The sequence below is a fragment of the Girardinichthys multiradiatus genome, chromosome 7 (genome assembly GCF_021462225.1).
Source record: "Girardinichthys multiradiatus isolate DD_20200921_A chromosome 7, DD_fGirMul_XY1, whole genome shotgun sequence".
Lineage (NCBI taxonomy): Eukaryota > Metazoa > Chordata > Actinopteri > Cyprinodontiformes > Goodeidae > Girardinichthys > Girardinichthys multiradiatus.
Genome location: NC_061800.1, coordinates 24044576 through 24066838, shown reverse-complemented (window position 1 = coordinate 24066838; position 22263 = coordinate 24044576).

Genomic DNA, 22263 nt, shown 5'->3' with positions numbered 1-22263 from the left:
GGAGCCCAGGACATACACTCTACTCGTCCAAATAAACAGGTCATCTAGTGGATTTACCGCCCCTGAGCCCGGGCATTCGTCAACATAATGCTCAGCCTCTAAAAGCGCTTGTGTGTTTGAAAACCGATAAATGCCTCCTCTGCTCTGCAGCTTTTCACCCTCATAAAACGGGAAAGGGAAATGTTTATACAAAACTACATGCAGGAGTGTCACCGTGAGAGTTGGGCCAAGTGTAAGTGAATATTTGTGGAGGTTTTAATGTGGTATGCTGCAGATATTTGGGACCTAAATGCAGCCTATCTCAAATAGTTTTAAACTGTCTTGGTATGTTCCTGTAGATACAAGGATTTGTGAAAAGCATTCCTCTAGCTGGAGAGAAAATATGTGACAGGGTAGGCTATTGTGAAAGATGTCAATGAAAATGATTTACTTTTCAAATATGTGGACAGAATTGCTTTGACAATCTTTGGGACAACTTTCCTAAAAGCCCTTTTGCTAAACTGCTTTGAGATTGGACTACTCTTCTTTGAGTGGAAGTTTTAATTTATAACACAATTGTATAGGATGCTATTGTTCTCTATTGAAATTCACCTTACGACTTTGGTGCTGAAAATCAGTGATCACTGGGGAAAAATTATCCATGGCTTATTTTCTCAGCAGGTTTTCTAATTTTATTCTTCGTTTTTTACCACTGGTGTAGGCCACTTTACTGAGACGTGGGTGAAAACTGAACTAGAGTACAGCACTTTGCTAAGGTGTTTATAGTCACTAAACCTCTTTTCACGTTTGGTCTTCTGTGTGTTTTATTGGGAATATGTAATAGACCAACTCAAAGTAGTGGAAGGCAAAACATGTTTGTACTGACCCTCCCTTACTGTGATACCCCTAAACAAGGTCCATTTCAGCCAATTACCTTACAAAGTTAATTAATAACAGAGTTCCATGGTGTGTAATTTCATCTGAGTAAAACTCGAGCTGTTCTGTGAAGATCTCAGAGGTTTGTTAAAGGACAATAGTAAAAAAAACAGCATCATGAAGACCAGTGAACACAGCAGACAGGTGGAGAAGAAAGCTGTGGAGAAGCAGATTTAGGTTATTAAACCAACTCTCAAGCTTTGAACATCTCACTACGCCTTTCAGTCCATCATCTGAAAATATAACGATTTGGCACAACTGCAAATCCACCAAGACATGGCTGTTCACTTAATCTGATAGGCCGGTCAAGTAGAGCATTACTCAAGTCAAGCAGCCATTAGGCCTATAATTAGACCTACAGCCATACTTGCAATTGAAATATTTAACTGTAGAAAGTCCTTGCTTATTTTTTCTTTTTTACACTTCATAATTATGTACTGTTCTTTGTTAGCTTATCACATAAAAATCACAAAAGAATACACAGAAATTTTTAATTGTAAGATGAAAATATAAAAAGAAGTTTAAGTCATAACTTTGCAAGGCCAATCCCAACCTTTCAGCATTTATGCAAAAAAAAAAAAAAAATGTAGAGATCCCAGAGTTCTTCTGGGGATCCAAACAAAAAAGCTCATTTAACCAACAAAGTGTTCTCTGTTGTTCCAGCTGAAGAGATAAATAATGACTAGTCCTTGATACCCAACAAAGGCACCATACCCTTCTTGGCAGAATGCAACACAGAACAAAGGGGCCAAGTCAAGAGGCCAAGGGGGGAAACTGGAACTGGGCCTTGAATTCTGCAAAAACACATCAGGCACTTTGCAGAAAAAAACAAAACAATGATCTAAAACATACAGCCAAAGCAGCTAAAGAATGATTAATAGAGAGTGATATCAACATCTTGGAGACAGTGAGTCTCGACCTGAATCCTGTGGAGAGAACTCAAGATAAGAGTAATGGGAAGAATGCAAAATCTGGCCTCACAGATAATTAGCTTTAATAAATGTTATGACTGTTTGCAATTATAAGAACCACTTGATTGCTGTGATTGCAAATAAAAACATGATTTCAATGGAAACATTAATCATTTAAGAATTCACTTGTAATCAAAGCTCGGCCGTGGGTACGAATATTTTTGATATTTACTGTAAATTATGTTTTTATTACAATAATTTTGCTTCCAGAAGATGAAGTAAGGAATATTTGTTCTCCATAGTTGAAGTGTCTCCAGCTTTTGACATGATAGTGGGGTATTTTTGTTCTTTGGTGAAACATATCACCTAAAGCTAACTATTTTCACATTTTTAGAAGAATCAAAACACTTCATTTTGTATTTAGAGCAAAACCTCAAGTTTCAGCCTAAAGCTAGTCTTAAATTCATTAATTTCATTAATTAAAGGACAGAGATACACTTTATTCTTAAAACGTATCAACTCTTCATGTGCGACCGAACTCCATGAAAAGTCAACACCAGGCTCAGTGTCACACTGTATGCTTCTTTATAAAATGGCTGCGGTGCTGGCAGACTGTGTGGGCATATGCTTGCATTTTTTAGGTGCATGTTCTCAAAAGGATGACACCGCCCAGATGTTCAGCTCTCCAATCTTACCACCGCTGAGAAATTGCTCAGAGCGCTCGTGTTCACACATTCAGCCTCTTCAGTCAGCCTGTGCCTCAGCCTCTCACTTCTCAGGGATGTTGTTTGTGTACAGTCCCATTATGTTGGAAGAGATTAGTTGCTCGGTCTGTGCACGCTAATCCCTCTCCCTTTTCATGATGCCGGGCAAGTGTGTAGCAAAGGCTCCTTTCTATTTGTGTCAGCCAGCCCGGCCCTTCTCTCTTTTCAAGCTGTCAGACTCTCTTTTTCTGTACACACAGAAAATACCACGGCCCTCAAGTGTGAAAACCTAAAAACAAAAAAGACCTCCAGCCTTCTTTGAGGCATGTTGCAAGACGTCCAAGTCCCAGTGGGCATGAAAGAAAGGCTAAGAAAATGCAACAACTAAATAATGTGCCTGCTGTAAGTACAAAAGCATTGTCTCTCATGATACAAGGTCTGTTAGGGCTTATATGTTTTGCATGACATTACATCCCTATTGTGCCAGTCAGAGAGGGGATATTGCTTTCAAATTCAAATACATATTCCAGAAAACATTGTCCTTTTAGCCCTTTGAATTATCCGAGTCAATAAATATTTACCCGTCTTCTTACTGACATTAGAACCTGTTTAATTATGACAGAAAATCATTTGAGCTGAGCGCAAGGTTAGGTCAGCTCTTTCACACATTTCCTCTGACCTATGAAAACTCATGTCAAGATTATTCTAAAACAGAACAAACGAAAAGGGATAGAAACAAATGAAAAACAGACTATCCTGGGAGAAAGAGGAGCTACTGCAAAATTTCCAACTTTCTTGACCTTCTAAAGCTGCTGTCACAAAGTTTCCTATCTTACCAAACATGTGTAATGGGTCAACACGTGGAAATGAAGTGCATTTTATAAAATATCAAGTCCCGTCACATTTTGTATGTGTGTTGCTTTTGATGGACCCTCTTTCTGTATACTGTTTGTTTATTGGGATCAAAAGTGTAAAATGTAGTGCCAGTGTCCATTAGTTTTACCATAATGTCACCATCTGAAATTATTTAGTTCTTCCATGTTTGACGATCAACAGGCTTAGAGATTAACACTCCATTAATATCGGCATCGAATATTCTTTTTCCTATTCATTAAATGCATCAAAACAAACAACTTCGATAATTCACTTTTTGGAGTTGAATAAAAAAAATCAGCTAAAGGCTTAAATAAAAGGAAATTATATTTCATGCGTTATTTGACATCTAAAAAGAAGCTGAAGCTCATCTTTTATGCGCTATTGTCTTTGCAAAAAAAAACAAAAACATGTCAGATCTCAGAGAAAACAAAATATCGGTATTGAAAAGGAAAACATGATCGGTTCATCTAAAAAGAAACAAAATAAGTTCCAGGCATGCATGGTGGTGCAGTACCTGACACAACAGCTGAAACAATTCTCTTTAAAGCATGGCTGGAATTCTGGTTTTGATGATGGACTGACTTCTAAAGTATGAGAATAAAGAATGTGTTTATCGACATGACACCAGTCGTAACCTGGATGATTTGAAAAGTCCAGATTCCACTCTCATGCACGTTTCAGGTCAGTGAGATCATCGAGCAGCACAGGGCATTCGCTCTAAAATCATTACCACATGGCCTCCTATGCTGCTGCTTCTTCAGTATGATGAGATGGAATATATCGTCTTTGGGATTGGTGAAAAATAACCAGAGTGTGTTTTCCCCCCTCTATTAGGAGGAGCGTTGCTGCTTTAATGCTGTGGTACGGTGAGAAATCTGACCTTGCCCCAGGCAGTGGCATGTTTCTGGTTAGGCTCTGGTGTGCGCGACCAGGCCGAGGACACATGAAAGGATCTGTGTGTCAGTCCGGAGAGATGTTCAGTGGAAGTCTAATGAAGACCAGAGCGCGCGGACAGAACCGAGAACATGCATACCACACATTATACAAGCAAAAGAGCTACAATGCTGCTGACAAGCACAGCATTCTTTTCCCGCTCTTTAAAGGCCTGACAAAGTGTAAAAGCTCAACAACTATGTCAGCGACGTGATTAAAAAAGTGTCATTACCAGGATAGCACCGTAAAACCGCTGCCACCTCTAAAGACTCAGATTCTTTTTCTGTTTTTTATTGTAGCAAACAATTTATTTGGCTCTCTGCCTCCACAGGGAACAGAGTTTCTGTGACTTGGAGTACACAGAAGAAGGTGTTGAGCAGTTACCGTACTCTGTTTTCAAAATAAACAAACCTTCCTGCTTATGAAGCACTGATGTGCAATGAAATGGAGCTCATTTCAACAGCTCTCCTTTAAGCTGGAATAAGTTGAAGACAATAGAAGGTTGCACTATGAAACTTATTGTCAAAGTGGGTACAGAACGCTGACATGATGTTTCAGAATACATGCTTGGTCGGTACCAAATATCTTCTGACAGATGACCTCTTTTTCACACAAAAGTCACGTAAGGAAAGAACAAATTCTTAAACATACAAAAAATACAAGGTGAAATGACCAGCACCCACTTTCGAAGACCTTTATTTACTCAGTTTAACTCATTTTAATCCAGTTTAATTAAATTCACTAATACTTTAGTAATCCTTAATGGCAATTAGACAATTGTTGTAGCTCTTGTAGCTATGAACTGGAAGGATCTACTGTAGCAATGTGTGTTGCAGTGGATCTAAAGAAGACTCTTGTTCATTATGTTTATATTTTATTTTATAACTAATCCTTTGAACAGTGAGCTCTAGCATCATCATGTATGGATCTTTCTGTTTTTGGTTCTCTGTTTAGTCTTTTTTGGTTGTGTATTATTGTAACTAAGGGTGTTCCATACATAGTCACTTTCTTTGGGTTGAGTTTCTTAGTTCTTTATGTGTTCTGCTCTTTATATTGATTCAGATTGTTATTTTAGTGTTGTCTTTAGCTTTTGGTCAGTAAGATCCTTTTGTTTCCCCTTGTATTCCCTCTGTGTTTGTTTCTGTGTTTATTAGTCACCTTCTCTCAGTTTTCCTGCTCAGGTCCTTTCATAGCTGCAATTGAATTCATCTAATTAATCATACCCGATTCTCATGTCACTCACCCACCTTCGCAGTAGTTAAAAGCCAGTCAGGCTCTCTATTCTTTTGTTCACCATTCCCGATCATCTGCATCATGAGACATCTGTTGTCATCTTTGCACTTAGGCCCACTCCTTGTCAACAATGTATGACACCTAGAGGCTCTAGATTCTCTTTTCTATAACAATTCTAACTTCAGAAGTGAATATACAGACTTTACCAGAGGTAAGAAAGAAATCCAGTGTGTTTGTGTTTATAAAGAAAGTGTAGCTAGAGGAATCCTTATCTGTGCAAACCTTTTTGAACCAAGAATCCCTCTCAGCAGAAGTGAAAAGATCAGGCAGGAATGTACCATCCATCTGGCTAATAGCTGTTTTTAATCCCCTCTGATTACTTCTAATCCCTTTATGCTCCTTCCTGAGAATAAACACATGCTGACCCAAGTGACCTCCTCCTAATTAATGAAGTAAGGAAGTATGGTGAAAGAATCTTTTCAACATGGCCAGGCCACTCTAAGAGAAGCTTAACTCTTAATTATATATTTAAGGGTAAGGACTCAAAGTACAACAGCTGACACTTCTAAATTGGCATCACAGTCTGGTGTCATCTTTTCACAATGTAATTCACTCCCCCCCAGGTCTGACCAGCAGCGAAAGGAAACTTTCCGTCTTGTGTTCTTTTTATTTCCTGTGAAGTCTTTGTTTCAGGGGTCGGTAGCTGTTCCTTGGAGGCAAGGCAGAGTTCACAGGTCAGCTGTACCCAGGAGGATGGACAGCAGCATAAGGGCAAGACCCGGGCGCGGGGACAAGGAAGGGGTCAGGGGGTTGAGTTCAGCTTGGATCCACACAGAGGATGTTAAAAAAGAGATCGTCATGGGAGAACAGAGCTTCCTCCTGGCAGGCATCGAGTCACACATTTTCAAACACATCCCCAACTCTTTGCTTTGACCCAGACGTGTAAATAATATGCAACCCAAAGTGTTTATTATAGTAAGAGGATATTGTGACAGGTGTAATTTTATGCTCCAACGCCTCTGCTTTCTCTTAAAATGACAGAGTGACAGAAGAGAAAAAGTAGTGAAAATGATTTCTGAAGTGCCGTTCATCCCCAAACTTTACGCCGCACATTTTTATGGTAAACAAACACCTGGTTCTTCGTATCAGACGACAATGCTCGGTCTCCTTGATTGGCCGAGATATAAAAACCCCCTTTAGAAAAACAGCAACCATCTGTCTTCTATGTTTTCACATTACATGAAAGAACTCCTGAGTATCTAAATATGCTTGATACCTCAAATGATAAACGTTTGTGTGCTCCATGGTAAGATGGCATCAAAGTTTATTGTTGCTCAGAATAAAAGCATTGGGAAGTGTTTCAACATCTCATATAAATCATAAATTAGAAATGTGCTGTGAAGGGAGCATGAAATTGATTAGACTGTAAAAGAACAGCTTATATCAGCAATCAGTGGCCACAAAGGCAAATGCTTCTCCCAAACTAAATTAACACCAGAATAAAAACATTTTTTTAATTTCATTTTGTAAGAGATGTGGATCTAAAAAAAGCTAGCACCAGGCACATAAACCGCAAAGTTTATATAATGAATCTGACGCATTTCATCTTGTATATGCATGTGTGTGTGTGTGTTCAAAGGCTAAGAGCTCATTTCCACCCCTGATGATCACAGACACCATTGATTGTAACACTGAGGGGAATGTAGGTTCAGTCTGTGGTGTACTGTGAATCTGGACTTGTTTAGGGCTCTAACATTCATGTTTCATTGCAGTATGAAGCTGAACATTGATGCTGCAGACAGCTGGCTCTCATTAAGAAAACACGATGTCAAATAGAGTACCTGCCTGGTAAAAGTCAACTACTCTCGCTCCTGATCTGGTCATTGTATCTTTTGACAGACCTATCGGGAGTGCAATGGGTCCTGCTGTGAATATCTGATTAGTTTAAAAATGGACAAAGTCATTATTGCACACTTAAATATAAATCACCTTTGTTCTGAGTACACAGATTTAAGATTCTTCCCTAATATTAAAAGATTTGGTTGTAAAGAACATATTACAGAAGCATATAATACGATTTTGGTTTGTGAGTTTATGATGTTAGTTTCATATGACTATAACGACATATTTGTTAGTAGAAAAAATGTGCTGTTCCAAAAATACCTACTTAGGAAATGTTTTTTGTCTGCTGCGATTCAAGGTTTAAAAGTGCTAATAATTATCTTGTTTACACTAATAATACCTTGTATTTCATCAAAAGTGAAACAGTTATTGTCTGAGATATCTAAATGGAAATGCTTGTTCTAAGTAATGTAAAATAAAGGTTTTTCTATCTGATGTAATTTCTGCCTTGAATGATGACTATTTCTTTGCCAGAAACAACAGCATAATGTTATGACGGACCTTAATTTTAGCTCTTAGTCTGAATGTGTGCTGAGGCAAAAAACCAATAAACATTAAAAAAACTATATCATGTTCACTGTGGACAGAACTAAGCAGTGCCTCGGAGTAGACAGCTGTTTTCTCATTTCTAACTCTACTCAAGTGCTTCATAATAATGCACAGATTATTGCCGGTTATGGGAAATAAACACCAGTGGGATACATAGGAAACACCTCTAAATCAAAGGTAACAGCATGATTTTGTTGTTTTTTGTTTGAAAAGAACTTGTAATAAACATAATCTGTTTTGTTTTGCTGTATCCAGTCACACAAGCAGGGACATAGTTACAAAGCTGTAAAGTTGTTCACTTTTGAGAGTGAACTATATAGGTAAATGTTACTACACAGCCACATTTAAAACATAAACCCATAGAATATCTGATTTGTTTTGTTTTTTGGCCTTTTAGGCAATTATGCAGCAATTGGACTAGGTAGAGAGACATGTTAAGAAAATACATTTCATGTAGAGTATGTAATCTTGTAAAGTCAAATTTCCATTAAAATGCACTAGCTCTAATGACTGTACTAAGTTAAATTTCTTTTGTGAAAGCTTTGTATCACTAAATTTAATTTCCTTACTTGGATGAATGATTTAGAAAAGTGTAAGGTGTTAAGTTGCTGGTTTACTTACATTAAGACATTTTGAATGAACCCAAACTTAAAAGCATAAGCATAACATTCCAGCTTTCACTAAGTCAAGGTAGAAATTGCTATGCATCATTATATTATGGATTGTACATGTCTGTTTATTGACTCAGTCATACAACAACATTTATTTGAATTGAAAAACTTTGTTTTTTGTGTCAAATTATGCTATTTGATGAATATATGGTTGATCATGTTTGCCTAATAACAAAGTCTCCAAATAATGAGATTGTTTACTACTACAGATGAAAATATATACAACAGATTAAATAGGAATCCAGTCTTTTACCCACAACTTCCTTGGACTAATTTGATACTGTTTACACTAAATATCTTTTCAAAGCAATTAGGTTTTTATAGCTTAAAAGGCTATGCTTTTCAAAAATATCGAACTTGTAATAGGATTGTGGTTTCTTGCCAATTTTTTTGTCGTCTTTTGTATAGGAATTTACTTCCTAATTCAGGTACTTCATATAATAATCTATATGGGAATAGATCAATGGAGACAGGAATGGCCTGGCTGTCATCGTTTTACGGATAGTTCTGACCCAAATGCAGTAAACGCTCAAAGGAAACCAGGAAGTGTTTTACGGATTTATTGAAAGCACAGAAGTAAGTACGGTCTTGGCACAGTAGGCAAAGCTGTAAGGAAGAAAGCATAGGTAAGTTAAGACAGTAACTAAGATGGGAAACTAATGGTGTTCTGTTTCTTACTAGTTGGTTGTTGACAAACCGCCAGGAGAGGGAGTCGGGGCGGAGGAAAGAGCGTGGGACTACGGAGGTGAGTTCTGCCAAGATACTTAGTCCCTGGGACGTTAACGGTGTTTGGAGGATTGTATGGTGGGCACGAGTGGAGCGGTGGAGGGTGGACAGGTTTCGTGGAGGCAGGATCGGAGGTCGAATCCAGGAAAAGATCAGCAGGAGGAAATCCAGCAGCACAGCGTTAGCGAGACACCAGTTTGTAGATCCATCCGTGGGAAACTTGGAACGAGGTCTCATAAGCAAAATCCATTGGTGGCCAGCCTGGGTAACATCCAGGTAGTCACCAACATGGTATACTGAAAAGACAAAATAGGTTAACAAAGTCGAAGCAAGCAATACGAGAAGCGGCTCAAAGTCGGCTTGAATGGTACCACTAAAGGCTAACACTCGAGCGCTGACATGCTGGCTGCCTCCTGATTAAATACTCCTGGAGCCTCAACACCGGTGAATAGAGAACACCTGCCTCACCGCTTCTGCTCTCCAACGCCCTCTAGAAAACCAAACAAAACAATACCAAAAAAAAAAAACACAGAGAACTCCAACCCCGACACTGGCAGCTTTCTCCGACATGCTATTACTAATCTTTCTTAAATTTAGCAGATTGAACTAAACTACCTCTTTGATCTGGCTCCTAAATATAAGAGTGGAATCAATAACTACACCAAGGGAAAGCTTTAAGCTGATGTAAAAATCACGATATGGTCTGCATACATCTGAGTGGGCAAATGAGTCAAGTAGCGTGTTAAAAAAAGTGGCCCAAGCACAACACTTTAAGACACACCTACAGCTAATTTTTCCCCTCCTTCCTAATAATCACTTTTATCCACAAAACACTAATAAATATTTAATCCATTTTTACAGTTTTGGGATAGATTCAAGATTGAAATATAGCCAGCATTTTGTGTTGCATTTTTTACATGTTTTCTTTTAAGACTGAGGGAGGATCTAGAGTATTTTGAAGTCTGAATGACCTTAATCCACACTAAGCGTCTAGACATAAACAACCTTATAAATGATGTCCTTCAAATACAGAATACACAGATGGAAAGGATCCATTCTATACACATAAGGAGGTTAGATGTAACTTATAAGACCTTCACAAACTCTTATTAATGAAGCATGCTAATTGTGAACAACATTCAATACTTTAATTTCTTTAATTTATGATCATAATACTGGCATTCTGTTTCCTCAGCATACTTGGAAGAACACAGTGGGCAGAGCAATATGATAAATCTGCCCTTGAAGCTTTGTGAAGTGCTTAATTTACTAAATAATTACCAGACTGAAATGTGCAGATGCAAAGATGCTGGAAGAGTCTCCGTCCAACCTGCACCGAGTGAATTGGGAAAACAAAGAAGACCTGTGACATCCTGACAATAAATCTCTTGTCTAAACGCACCATTGCGACCGTGCTTTTCCAACCCAGTTTGCAACATAAACACTTCCGCTCACATTGAGGTGTTGAGTGGAGCAAAGATTTAGGTGAGTTGAGGGAATCCTGTGATTCAGTGTCAGGACAGGCTGCACTGTGCCCGTGCACGCCTGTAACATGTTTATGACACTCCTGAGAGGCAGAAAAACATATGGAAAAAGTGTTCAAAAAAGGCTTTTGCAACACAGCTTAACTAGGAACAATCATCCTTTTTCCACGCTTTGATGGTAAGTGGTTGTTAACTACATCCACCTTTGGGAAAGTTACATTATCAGCTGTCTGATGGGTTTTTGGACAATTTATTTATTTTATGTGGTGGAACTCTGGAGCATCCACTATTTTCCAGCTTCAGCTCAATTCAAACACCCTTATAAATATCTGGATTTCCACACTTTTCTTTCACGTCTTTTCATATTTGTTTTGTAAAAGTTGTATTCACCACTCTCTCCATCCATATATGGATTTGTCTGTCCATCCATCCATCCATCCATAAAAATATCTGCCTGTCATTCAAAGTAAACTTTATTTATTATACTTTACAAAACAGACTAAAAATGACTAAAAACCCTGGAAATCTTGGTCTAAAAAATATAGAATTTTGACATCAAAAGACTTCTAAAAGTACATCTGATCCCAGAGGCAACGCATTGTGTGATTTTTAATTGCTTCATGTGTAATTCTTACAGTCACACAAGCTAATGTATTTGGTTAAACACCTGCAAAAAGATGGAAGAAACAAAAGCAAAGCCATGGAATCAACTTTGAAGTTTGACCTGCAGTTGACATATGAACATGGAGCTTTTGTCCCAATAGGTCCTCTAACAGTCATGCGAACTAAAGCTCATTTTATATTAAGATTTACTGCCTCATCTGATTTGTGCCCTGTTTACCCTTCATCTCTCCTCACACGTTGCTCCATTATGCAACATGCCAATGATCTCGCTGAACTCACTTCATCTCTGGAACCGTCCGTGCTCATGTTCGCAATCCTTTCAAGCAAAACTCAATAGACAATGAAATATTGTGCAGATCTGATTGAAAACAGACCCCCATCATGTGAGCTGGGCAATCTCTCAGACTTATGTCATTCCGCCTTTAAAATAGAACGTTTGAAACTTCACGGTAATTTGATTAAAATGGATTGACAGCCCTGTGAGTTACTGTCAGTGTGCCAGTGGGAAAAGAGTGTTTCTGATTTCTCTCGAGGAGAATCCTTCACCTCCTCAGCAGTCCCTTTTAATACGAGGGCAGCGCCTTTCATCCGCTCTTTTGAGCGAGGCTCTTAATGCATTGCAGATTCTTTGGGCTCTGACAGTCTTTTACCATCATCCTTTTAAAGGATGTCTGCAATGCATTTCAATTAATCTCATGTGAAACCAAACTCATTTCTGTCCTTTTTTGTTAAGAAATTCAACATTGTACTTAACTCCGTGATCATGATGTAAAACTATTACAAGTTATGTACCACATTTTATTTGCGTCAGCTAACTATAGATTTTATACACTTAACAAGATGAGAAAACATGTATATAAAGTATGTCTACTACTTCAGTTTGTTGAGATACTAAAAAAAGAAATCTGTGAACCACGCCGTTACAAAGAAATGCAAAGCCAAAATAAAACCTCAGCAATGACAAAAAACATCTTTAGCACTTTCATGTTCATTTTCTGGCTGACAGTGAGATAAGAAGATTAATACCACTGTCACTTTGTGTTATATTTATGAAGATGTGAAGATAGAAGTCACTCCTAAAAGTTTGGGTGCCTGGCCAAGAATAAGACTTGAACGTGAACTCTCTTAACTTGTAATATTTAATACAAGGAGAAAAATATAATTGCTTTACAAATTACCTCGAAGGTATTTTTAATTATCTACATTTATTCACTGATAAAGTCAGGTTTACTGTTACATTTTAGTAGGAGCTATATGAAGAAGAGACAGTGGAAATTGTGATTACTGTGTTGTACCCTCCAACTGTGTTGCAAACTGTCTGACCAAACACATTTTGTCTCTGGGCAAGTTCCCGGTATTAAGGTAAACAAAGGTTGTGAAAAAGGTTTATAACCACAAACATTTTCCATCATACTGTTCCTACGATGCAAAGTTCTTTTAATGACCGGAGCTTTCTCACAGCTGTATGTAGCACAGACCAAGGCAGCGATGCTGCTCCATCACCTATTGCTGCGCACCTTCAAACATGAAGGTAATCTCAGAAGAGAGCATTTCTGTTTTACTCATCAGGAACAAGCTGCAGTTGTTCCCCTAAATCCTAATTTCTGGTAAAAAAAAAAAAAAAGAATCTACAATCTTAAAATAACAAGGAGCACAGACATTACCACCAAACCTCATGGATATTATTAGTCAATTAAGAGTCTTAACCCAAAGCCAGTTTCAGAACATTTCACGTTCTTTTTAGCTTTTTTGTGTTCACATTTAGCTTATGCTCTTCCCAATGAGCTTCTTGAGTAGATTGAAACTTGAGCTTCAGGTTGGTTTCTTTCTAATCCAATATGTGGATTTGCCACTTTATCTTAAGGTTCATCATAAGGCCTTTCAAAAATATGAATGCCCTTTGAACCTTTCTAGATTCTGCCAGATTACACTGAATGTCACACGAACGGGAATAAAAATCATGTCAGATATACTGTATATATATATATATATATATATATATATATATATACTCGTACTCGTCGTCTTCCGCTTATCCGGGACCGGGTCGCGGGGGCAGCAGACTCAGCAGGGACGCCCAGACGTCCCTCTCTCCAGACACCTCCTCCAGTTCCTCTAGGGGGAGCCCAAGGGAGCTCCAGCGTGTCCTGGGCCGTCCCCTGGGCCTCCCCCCGGTGGGACGTGCCTGGAACACCTCCCGAGGAAGGCGTCCAGGAGGCATCCGGCATAGATGCCCGAGCCACCTCAACTGGCTCCTCTCGATGTGGAGAAGCAGCGGCTCTACTCCGAGCCCCTCCCGGATGACCGAGCTCCTCACCCTATCTCTAAGGGAGTGCCCGGCCATCCTACGGAGGAAGCTCATTTCAGCCGCTTGTATCTGGGATCTCGTTCTTTCCAAAGTTCTGACCCAAAGTTCATGGCCATAGGTGAGGGTAGGAACGTAGACCGACCGGTAAATTGAGAGCTTTGCTTTTTGGCTCAGCTCTCTCTTCACCACAACGGACCGGCACAGCGCCCCCATTACTGTGGCAGCCGCACCGATCCGTCTGTCAATCTCCCGCTCCATTCTTCCTTCACTCGTGAACAAGACCCCGAGATACTTAAACTCCTCCACTTGAGGCAGGAACTCCCCTCCAACCTGAAGAGGACAAGCCACCCTTTTCCGGTCGAGAACCATGGCCTCGGACTTGGAGGAGCTGATCTTCATCCCAGCCGCTTCACACTCGGCTGCGAACCGCCACAGCGCATGTTGCAGGTCTTGGCTAGATGGGGCCAGCAGGACCACGTCATCCGCAAAAAGAAGAGACAAAATCCTCTGGTCCCCAAACCAGACCCCCTCCGGCCCTTGGCTGCGTCTAGAAATCCTGTCCATAAAAGTTATGAACAGGACCAGTGACAAAGGGCAGCCCTGCCGGAGTCCAACATGCACCGGGAACAGGTCCGACTTAGTGCCGGCAATGCGGACCAAACTCCTGCTCCGCTCGTACAGGGACCGGATGGCCCCTAGTAAAGGGCCCCCGATTCCATACTCCTGGAGCACCCCCCACAGGGCATCACGAGGGACACAGTCAAATGCCTTCTCCATATATATATATATATATATATATATATATATGCAGTACTGTGCAGGTGTGTAAAAATGGTGTAAACAAAGAATACTTTCAAAAATAAATCAACAAAATGCAGTGAATGAACAGAAGATAAATCTAAATCAAATCAATATTTGGTTTGACCACCCTTAGATAGATAGATAGATAGATAGATAGATAGATAGATAGATAGATAGATAGATAGATAGATAGATAGATAGATAGATAGATAGATAGATAGATAGATAGATAGATAGATAGATAGATAGATAGATAGATAGATAGATAGATAGATAGATAGATAGATAGATATCCAAATATAAATTAAAAAGTGTGATGTATGCTCGCATTCAGTCCCCATAAATCAACAATTTGAACCATATTTCACTGTGAATATACTGTAAACTGCTCACAACGTTTTTCCAACATTGTGAGATTTTGCCACTTTTGCCAACTGGCCTAACTAAACTTAGGTCTGGACTTTGACTGGACCATTACAGAAAATGCTCTTCCGGAATCTTTAGTGAGATTGTCCTGCTTGAAGATGGAACGTAATCCCTGTCTCAAGTCTTTTGAGATTTTCCCCAAAGATTCACTGTATCTGGCTCCATCCCTATTCCCATCAACACTGAGTTGAGCAGCTTCCATGTCCACACTAAAGGGAGGTATCCCCAAATTATAATGCTGCCACCACCATAGTTCACAGTGGGGTTGGTTTGTTCATGATCATTGTTTTCCATGGACAAAAAGCTTTCATCAGACAAGAGCACCTTCTTCCACATTTGCTGTATCTTCTATATGGCTTGAAGCAGACTGCAAACAGGACTTTTGTGGCTTTATTTATTTTTTTGCCACTTTGGTTCACATGATTATTTTCTTTACTCAGTGCACTGATCTTTGCACATCAGATTTTTCAAGCCATAGATGTACACAAAGCACATTTAGCATTTTGCAAAGATTCCTCTACATGCCATACTTGGCATTCATTGGCTTTCCTTTTTATCCTTTTCTGACCAACTGTTTTTATTGAGTTTGAACATCAGATGTTGTACATTAATTAAAGTGATACACAGAAAAGTTTGTATGTTTCTTTTCTAGCATTTTGCAGATTTTTCAATTTCTGCAAAGGAATGCCTCAAGAAGAGCAGTCTTTATGTAGCGTTAATAAAGACGATGGGATTTCTATAACTCATACTATACATTAAGTCTGCAACTGATGCACATTAGAAGCTTGGATGAAGCTCTGTGCTACTTCCCTTTATAATTAGCAGTATGAATCATCAATGTTTTCAAATAGGAAATTAAGGTCACACCTGTTTGCTTTTGATTAATGTAATCTAATAGTGTTTGTCTTATTTATGATCTTGATGAAGAACAGACCCTATTTGATGATCAATTAGCTCAGATATGGGGATCATATCAAATGTTTTTTCTTCAGTACGTTTTTCTCTATACGAACCCATTATGTATGCTTTCCAAAGCATCAACTATTCCTTTAATCAGCATACTGTATTTAATGCAATATTTCACCACGACCCTCCTATTTGCAGTTTTAAACCTTTTATACAGGCTTTCATGTTCGCATAACTAAATCAAAATTTGCTGCAGGATACAATGCTGTGAGCTTCATTAACCTGATTAGTATTACCGGATCAAGAGCAGGAAGCAAAAATGGACTAAGATGATACAAAAGCACCAGCTCCTATTGAGGAACAACTTGTTGTGTTCTTTAAATTGCTCAGCAGTCCTTCAGCCTCTCCATGTGATGTGCAGGCCGCCGCTGCCTGCAAACAATAGCACTCTAGCTCTTATTAACACGGGATAGATTTGTGTCAAGCACAGCCTCTCTGCAGACTAAACCGCTCTTTGCTGCAGTTAAAAGACGGCAAATATTGTGCAATTGTTCACCGGCAGAGACTTCAGGATGACTATAAACGACACACCTTCAATTAACTGATCCTCTGCCAGGGTGAAACTTTTATCTTGTCGTGGCGGAAACCTGACAGGACTCCTTTGAACAGGTGTCCAATAGACCTCTTTTTTTCCCTCATGGTTTATTTCTCTCATTTTTTCAAAGTATGCAAAAATATTATGTACCTCTCCAATTCTTTCGCCTTTACTTTTCAAATAAAAAAGAAATAATGTCAGCCTCTGGAACTGATTATGGACGAAATATTTTTAGGATAAGAAAGTACCTTAAATTTGATCCTTTACGAGAAAACATTTTCACGCTGAGTGCAACTGTTTTTCAAGAGAGGAGGGGTAATATTTCTTTAGAAAGATGACATTGCTGCATCCCGATCCAATTTCAATGAACATAAAGTTTCTTCCAAGAGTAGCGTCACTGGATAAATATCCAGTGACTTTCCTCTTTTGAAGCCTTGCCAGCCCATGGAGGAACTGTTTTTAATTGACTGACTGTCCACATGGTTGGAATATTATTCCCAGGGAGTGCCACGGGCAGCCCCCATCTCATCAGAAGCTGCTGTTGGTTGAACATCTCAGATCTGGGGCCAGTAATTGAATAAATGGGCTTTTGATTGATGTTTAGAGGAAGTCCCATTCCCATTTAAATATTCATGGGTCTATAGCCTGCAGGGATGAGACGGGAATCCAGAGCCAACCTGTGCACAACAATGTGCCTCAGAGTTTCGCCTGTCTGCTTCTCATTACAGTAAGTACGCCTTCAGAGCTACCATCCTTGTGTGCATTCCTGCACTTTGCTCCAGACTATTTGATCTGTTACGAGAAGCCTCAAAATATGTAATTAACAGACACATTTCCTGTCATTACATTATTTTGATGCATAAAAATTGTCAGAGACATAAATGACATTGTATTATATTGAGTTTCACTTTTCTTTTTCCTGCATGGACTGAAAGTGCCAAAAATATTGTTTGCAACAGAAATATTACTTCTAGCATGCAAACATGTCCCCCATGAAATGTTGTCATGGATCCTGTTAGTTGTGCCAAAAATATTCCGAAAGCAGATGCGAGAAAGCAACATTATCTATGATTTAATATCAGGCCGGAAACAATTCCCCAACCAATATAGTACAAAACAAATGTCAAGTATTTTTAACCAATTTCACCCCAAATCAGCATTTGATGGTACCTCCAGTTTAATTTGTCCCTTTTACAATTCGCACCCACACGTTAACATCACCAGTTATGAAGCCATTTTTATGCATGTACTTAACAATTACATATCAGTTTATTTCTTTAAGTAGTAAAGTATTTTGCTGAATTATTGATATAGATAATACTAAAATACATAAATTATGTATATTATTTTCCCATAATTATATTTTCTTACATTGGGTGTTGGTACAAAACATCTAATGCCAGATTGGTTTTCCTACCCTCGAAAAACTCCAGTACAAAACAACCAAAATTGCAAAAGTACAAATTGTTGAAGAAGTGAAATGACTGGCCGCCTTGATGGCATTCAAGGCATGAACTACTAGGAGTGTAAGGATTTTGTGGCACAGGTTTTTCAATGTTCAAACGACGTGTTTCTTGTCACAGTGCAACATGCACTCGCTGTCCAGTTACTTAAGGGAAAGGTATTATTATGATCCCCCGATTTTAAGCTGTATGCTAGAGATGTGAACTCTAGCTTCTTTTAGAGAACCATTTCTTTATACTCGGCTTACTTAAAAGAGCCAGCTCTTTTGGCTCCAAACAGCTCTTAATACTTTTGTTGCTTAAAGTAATTTATGGCCCACAATAACATAAAAATCCCTGCTAAATTAACAATAAATTTGAAATGCAGTAACACTAAGACAACAAGAAACATAGTCATTTTCAGTATGAATCCAGTGTTTCATAAACCTTCCTACAATCAGTCCACAATTATATTAACAGTGAACACCATCCTAAGCAGCAACATTGAACAGATCCGATTAATTGCAACAGCAGCCTTGCTCATGGTGTTGCATTGCTGGACACACCCATTGCCAAATTTTAGGGAACATTTTAGGGACTCGGCGGTGTGAGACTGTAACATAATCCCGAACAGTCAGAGGGAAATTGTAACATTCCTACATATTTAATAAATAAACCCATATGGAAGCATAAACAAATAGAGCAGCAGCGGCAACTCGTCTCCTCAAAACCTGTTAATGATCCATGAGGCTTATGCGTCACTCAAAGTAAAATAAAACACAACGTGTTTATATACTCCTTTTGCCACAGATGAGTACAAACAAATATCGATGATTAAATGTCTATTACAATGAGCTTTAGTATATGTTCAGTTCCAATGCCATATTTGTTTTGTTGAACAAAAAAAGTCAACAAAATTTTAACTGATTAGCAAGATACAATTTTTAAGCCCTGGAAATATGACAGCTGTCTAACTGTTAGATGCTAACACTAAGGTTAGCATCTGCTTTGTAGCTTCTTATTGCTGCACTAAACTAAAGGGCAATTTCACACTTTTTGCAGATTTGGAAGAGTCTGAACTGGATAATGGCACTGAACAATATTTTTAATGAGATTAAGTGTAAGGTATATGAGGGTTTAAAGTGTAAGGTTTATGAAAACTTTTATTCTGTTTGTGGAAACACAAAAATGGTGAATTAACAATGCTTTTATTTTCATTTGACCCTCAGAACACAATATATTTACCAGTCCAACATTGTCTAGAAAATATTCTAACCTAATTATAATTTCTTTAATGCACAGATTTTGAAATGTGAAATATTTACTCTATTTCTGAAAAAGGGGGATGTTTAGTTTCTATGAAAAAATGGCTAAAATCTCATCTAATTTCATTCTCGTGAACCCAATATCATGGCTGGAAGCATTGTCACTCCTCTGTTAACAGTTCGTTTTTAAAAGCACTCTGATCACAAAATGTAAACTAAGGTGGACAATGGCATAAGCTAAACAGAAGGGATTAAAGATGTAAAAAAATAAGATCAAGCAGAATTGTCCATCAGGTCAAAAGTGAATAACCTGCAGATGTCTTTTCATTCTAAGGTTTTCAAGATGAAGAAAAAAAAAAGTGTTAAAATTCCAGACTTCATCCTCCATATTTAAAAACAACCATCCTGAATATGTGAGTCATTAGAGGTGGCGAAAGCTTCCAATAAACCATGAAAGCAGTTCCAGGCAAACACCTCCTGACTAGAGTAAGAAGGATGCCTCATTAGCTTTGTAAAAACCTCTGCACCTTGTCAGGTGTGAAAATCCTGGCTGCCATGAACAATTTTAATTGCTCATTTGACCCAAGGTCTCGTTTGATTGTCAGCTTACTGCATGTAAAACTCCAGCAGCAGCCTTGGAAGATAGAGAAACCAAATAAAAAAGGCTCCTGGAAGTAAAACTGTGCTACTTTTAAGCCTGCAAACACAATCTTAGTTTAGAGTGACCGGGAGGACGGATCTTTGGGTAAACAAACAGTCTTGAATTGCCCGTAGAAATGTTTTCCCACACAGAATATAACCTTTCCTTCCTACAAACACATTTTTTGAAGGAGGCTTTAATTAAAGGAATGTGAGAATTTGTTTGCGAAGTACTAAAAAGCAGAAGAACAGTACAAACTTGGTCATAAAAACCCCAAGAATCAAACAGAAGCCTGTTAAATAAACATCTTATATTTCTGTCAGCAAAGTTAATGTAATTATGCACAGTTTGTCTTTCTATCAGTAAGGTTTGTGAAGACAAATTTAAGGTTTGACTATGGGCAACAAAAAGATCCACACATAAGCAATTGTGGAGCTTTTTTATTTCTCTGATTTCTGTGTCTCCAAGAGTTATTTCTTTTGTAATTAAACTCAAATGATGCCCTGAAAACCTGCTTATATAAAACATGGCCCTCTCAGTTTCAAGCAGTTGCTTAGATGACAAGTTAGCTCAGAGAAACATGTCAGTTGATTGTCAGCAGCAGCTTTGAAGTGGGAGACAAAGTGGTATGTGAAGGCTAATATCCCCAGGGTACCATTTAGTATTTGGGAAAAATAAACATTTCCCAAGCTCAGTCTTGTGCGACTGATTCTACTCATATAGTTCTGGCAGCAGAGTCCGCTCTCCAGTGTAATTAAACTGATAGGTACTCACAGTTGTTCTGTGAGGAGTAGCGATGATTTAATTAATCAGTTACATAAACGTCAGGGAACATTAATAAATACACTGCAGATAATATAAATAACAAAACACACAGAATATGTTCCATGTGCAATTTAACCCTAAAATGAAATTTTGATGTGTTTCTTGCACACTTTTGATCCAACCTTGTGTTTTTCTTCAAGATGATAAATAGATAATCAAGCATTCAACTTCCCAAAGACTTTCAGTGCTAATGATTATGTTCTAAAGTCTGAGGTACATTGTAAGAAAATAAACTAAACAAATTAGATATTTCCATTTGACTTTTGATTAAATTACATTTTATCCTGTGTGTTTACACTCCACGGTCCAAGAAGCCCACAGTAATGGATTTTGAAAACGTGCTGGTTCAGTGAGGGCTTTTTTTAAAACCAAACTTTCTTATCCTCTAACACTGATCAGGTCTTCAACTACCTTAAAAGTATCAAGTGCCTCTGGAAATTATTAATAACCAAAGAACAAATAAAAAAAGAGCAACTAAAGTGAGACTAAAGGTGAAATCAGAAGGTTCTGCATGCTTGTCCTTGTCTCTTGCTGTATAAAGTAAACAATGTAAGAAATATGCATCAATTCATCTTAAGAACAGTGAAAAAAAAAAATCATTTCTAATTTTTAGTGGATTAAACTCAATTTGATGACCAGTGTGTGGAGAAGTGAAACTAAATTATTTCCATCATTCACTAAACCCTGGTATTGACATTTATTGAGAAAAAAGAACATCTAAGTAAATTGTTAGTAAAGATTTTATAGGTATAAAAGTTAGTGATCATTCATATTTGTAGGTTTTTCTTTGCAAATATTGTAAAATGATGGCAGCCAAATAAATATACATTGTCACTCAAGTGAGTTCTGTGTCTTTCCCGGGCTCTCCTAGTGGGACATGCACGGAAAACCTGGTCTGATACCTGAACCCCCTCAGCTGGATCCTTTCAATGTGCAGAAGCAGCGGCTACTTTGAGCTCTCTCCTGATGAAGGAGGCTCTCACTGAGGCTCGAAGACTAAGTCCAACCACCCTCTGAAGGATGTTCATTTCATCCGCTTGTATCCGGGATCTCGTTCTTCCGATCATGATCCATTTCATGACCTTAGGTGAGTGTTGGAATATAGATGGATGAGTAAATGAAGAGTTTTGTTTTTTGGCTCAGCTTTTACTTCACAACTAACTGGAGCAGCGCCCATATTACTGCAGACGAAGCTCCTATTTGTTTGTCCATCTCCCGCTCCATCCTACCATCACTTGTGAACAAGACACCATGATACTTAAACTCCACCGGCCCAGGAGCCAAAGCTTGACCACCAGGCACTTGCCTCCAGGAGGCCTGCCTCCATGAGGTGCCCCGGTCTCCCTAATCCAGGCGAAGTTCACCTCTTTTTGTAGTCATCCAAATGATCAGTATCTTTGAATTGCTGTTGATTCCTGATCCTCCTTTTTTTCAATCTGGGGTGTGAATTTTGCTAATTTCTTTGGGTACAAAACAGTTTTAGGTTGAAATGAACAGGCAGATTCTTGTTTCTTTAATGGCAGAGGC